Raw genomic sequence first — 4,058 nt, 5'->3', positions numbered from 1 at the left:
TGCAGTGGTGCGATCTCAGCTTACTGTAAACTCCACCTTCTGGGTTCAAGCGATTCTCCTGCCTCAGCCTCCTGAGTAGCTGGGACTACAGGCACATGCCACCACTCCTGGCTAAGTTTTTGTATTTTTAGTAGAGAAGGGGTTTCACCGTGTTAGCCAGGATGGTCTCGATCTCCTGGCCTCACGATCCGCCCGCTTTGTCGCTCATTTGTAGACAGTGAATTATCCCCTGAGTGCCTGAAGGGAGCCCAGCACTTCCTAAAAGATGATGGCACGAGCATCCTCAGGGAGTACACTTCCCTCCTGGCTCCCATCTCCTCCCCAAGTTGGACAACGAGGTCCGAGCCTGTAGGGAGAAGGATCGTGACTCTGTAGCCCAGTTTGAGATGCCTTATGTGATGTGGCTGCACAACTTCCACCAGCTCTCTGCACCCCAGCCCTGTTCCACCTTCAGCCATCCCAACAGAAATCCTATGATTGATAACAACAGCTATTGGACCTTGGAGTCTCCTGTGGAGGTGAACACAGTAATGCATGGCTTTGTAGGCTACTTTGAGACTGCTTTATCAGGACATCACGCTGAGCATCTGTCCAGAGACTCACTCTCTTAGGATGTTGTCATGGTTTCCCATCCTCTTCCCTGTTAAGCAGCTCATAATGGTGTGTGAAGACCAGACCATCTGTGTGTGTTTTTGGTAATGCAGCAATTCCAAGAAGGTGTGGTATAAGTGGACTGTGACAGTACCAGTCTGTTCTGCTATTCACAACTCCACAGGTCGCTCTTATACCACTGGCCTCTAGCTCTGTGGGCAAGTGTCTATAAGAGCCTTAGAAGCAGCTTCAAGTTCTGCTCCTGTAACACAGAAGTTGTAGTACATCTATGGGCTGATTCCCTTTGCCCATCAGTGTGGAGCATTTCAATCTGCTTTCCTGCCTTACATCAAGGTGGGCAAGGAATTATAATTACTTGCAGGGCTCAAGCCACCAATCTTTGAAGACCTCAGGCCAGGGGGTGAGAATTAATGCTGGATTTGAAGCTACACACTCAGCCTCAAGAGCTGTCTGGAATATCCCTGAGAACATGGGGTTTAAACAGATTTTCATCCCTTGTTCCTGTTTTGATGGTTTTGTGTAAGAGGAAATACAAAAATACAAATAAAGTTATAGCCCTTTCCTACATTAAAAAAAAGGAATATAGATGTAAAAATTATTTATTTTATTTTATTTTTTTAAATTTTACTTTAAGTTCTGAGATACATGTGCAGAACATGCAGGTTTGTTGCATAGGTATACATGTGCCATGGTGGTTTGCTGCACCTATTAACCTGTCATCTAGGTTTTAAGCCCAGCAAGCGTTAAGTATTTGTCCTAATGCTCTCCCTCTCCTTGTCCCCTCCCCATGACAGGCCCCGGTGTGTGATGTTTCCCTACCTGTGTCCATGTGTTCTCATTGTTCAACTCCCACTTATAAGTGAGAACATGTGGTGTTTGTTTTTTTGTTCCTGTGTTAGTTTGCTGAGAATGTTGGTTTCCAGCTTCATCCATGTCCCTGCAAAGGGCATGAACTCAAGGAATATACACTTTGGATAGTGGCAAATATGGATTACTAACGGCTATGAAATTAATGTGTGTGTTAATTATCATTGTATGAATATAGTTTCCAAATCACTGATTTCACAAACTTAATTTTATTTTATTGAACTTCTGTAGGCCAGGCAGTGGGGTAGCAGGCAAGAAGAGTATATTTGCCTTTATGAAGCTTATATTCTGGAGGAGGAGACAGATGATTGACAACTGGACAAAATATACATATAAAACAAAATTTTAGTTAGTGATAAATGCTGTAAGAAATGTAAATCAGAGTAGGTAAGGATTCTGATAGGATGGGAATTCTTTTAAAAGAATGATCTAGAAATGTCTCTCTGTAGTGTGGTATTTGAGCAGAGACCTGAATGAAAGAGGGAGTAAACCATTTGAGGATCAAGCGTAGAGCATTCCAGGACAGAGATCAGCATGCACAAAGGGCCTGGGAAAAACCACTTAGCAAAGGACAAATGCAGGGCAGTGCCGATAGAGTAGTATTTGTAAGGAAGACGGAAATAAAGACAAGATGGACAAGACAGTCGGGAAGATCACACAGAGCCTTGTGGATGTTGGTCTGGGCTCTTCAGGCATCAGATGTGAAGATGGGATTAAAAGTGGAAGGATTTTATGAAGTGAATACCTGGATGACAGAAAATAGGGAGAATCTAGTGAAGGCTAAAAGAGCCATGAGACTGTGATACTGTGATGTAAGTCTGCCCCAGGCAAAGAAGAGAGGAAGATTGGGTAGAAGTGTGTGGACCGCCGAGCAGTGTGAGGAAGGTGCAGCAAGGTCATCAATGCTTCTTTGAGTTCCGGTTGGCCATCAGAAGAGTCTTGTGATTCCAGAAATTAGTTTGATTTAGTATTAGTCACTGGCTGGGAGCAGTTGGTGGAAAATGTGACTTTGGTGTAAACACAGTGTTGAATCAGAGTGTCCTGAGAGGCAGGGACCTTTGGTTAATTACATTCCCTGTAGTTGGTGCATTCTGTGGCAGCCATAGTGTGGTAAAGAATTTGGATTTTATTGTAAGTTGGAGGGAAGCATTGGAGAGTTTTGAATAAGGGGAAAAGATAATCTAATAGGTATAAAAATGTCACTCTGACTCATTGCAGTACTTTAAGTGGAAAGATAAGGACTCTGACTAGAATAGTAGCGACAGAGATTATGAAATGTGGTAAGATCATGGATGAACTTAGAGGCGGAGCTAAGGAGCTGCCCATGTATTGAATGTAGGTAGTGAAGAGTTAGAGATGACTTCCAAGTCTTGGGATGGAGCAAGTACGCGGATATTCTCATTCTTGAGACATAGAGCACTAGGGGAGGCAAGGGCTACATCAAGGATTCAGCTTTATGTATGCTAAGTTTGAAATACCGATTTCAAATTTAGACATCTAAGTGGAGATATGTGATTGGTAATTGAACATATGGGTCTGAACAGCAGAGGAATTGTCCTGGATAGAGATTTTTTTTTTGTGTGGGAGGGGCATCATCTGTGTTATTGAAAGCCATGAAACTGAATGAGGTCATCTAGGAAGAGTGTGGTAGTGAGGAGAGGAAGCTGAGGACACAGCCTGGGCCACTAGCTCTTGGAGGTCAGAAAGAGACTCGAAAGAGGAAGAGATGGGACAGGAAACATCAAAGAAATGGCTACTGACCTGAGATGAGAACTGGAGGATGCAGTGTCCCAGAAAACATGGGAAGACAGTGTTTAAAGAAAAAAGTGACCAATTATGGCACATGCTGCTGAGAAATTGGTGGGGACTCTCAGCAGTTAGGCAAGATGAAGATCTTGATGACTTTGACATGTGTGGGTTCATTAGTAGGAAGAAAGCAGATGGCTCAGAGAATGGGTATTAATCAAACTCAGACAGTGAATAATGGAGACCGTCCTTTGGAGGAAACTGCAATAAAGGGAGCAGAGAAGGGAGCTGTATGACAGCATGTTTGTATGTTGATGGGAATAATTCAGGGGAGAGAGAGAGAGAAATTGAAGATACAGAACAATGGTCTGTACTTGCAGGAACTAACCTTTCAGCCGGCTTTTGGAAAAGGGCTTTATAACACAAGTAAATGTTCTGGCCTTATGTAGGAACAGGGAGGGATTGGTCATTGTTTAACAGGAGGAAAAGTTGAATATAGAGGTACTGACACAAATGCTGGTAGATTTTGTGGTAGAACAATGAGGAAGGTATTTTCAGATCACTTCTGTTTTCATAGTGAATTAGGAGGTAAAGTCACTAGTTGAAAATGAGGATTCAAGAGGAATTGATGGAAGTTTGAGAAAAAGGAGTGAAATAATTGTCACTAGTCCTAGACTCCAGGAGAATAGGAGTGATTGACTAGGGTATAATATAAGAATGTCTGGCAATATAGAGGGCCAATCTGAGATTTCTGTTACCAGCATTGCAATGTGGCAATGTGCACTATTGAATGTACTTTATTTTTCAAATGTTCATGGCAGTGGTGCTCAACT

The sequence above is a fragment of the Cebus imitator genome, unplaced genomic scaffold, assembly GCF_001604975.1.
Source record: "Cebus imitator isolate Cc_AM_T3 unplaced genomic scaffold, Cebus_imitator-1.0 Scaffold4, whole genome shotgun sequence".
Classification (NCBI taxonomy): Eukaryota; Metazoa; Chordata; class Mammalia; order Primates; family Cebidae; genus Cebus; species Cebus imitator.
The sequence above is the reverse complement of the archived record's forward strand: the minus strand, read 5'-3'. Positions refer to the sequence as shown.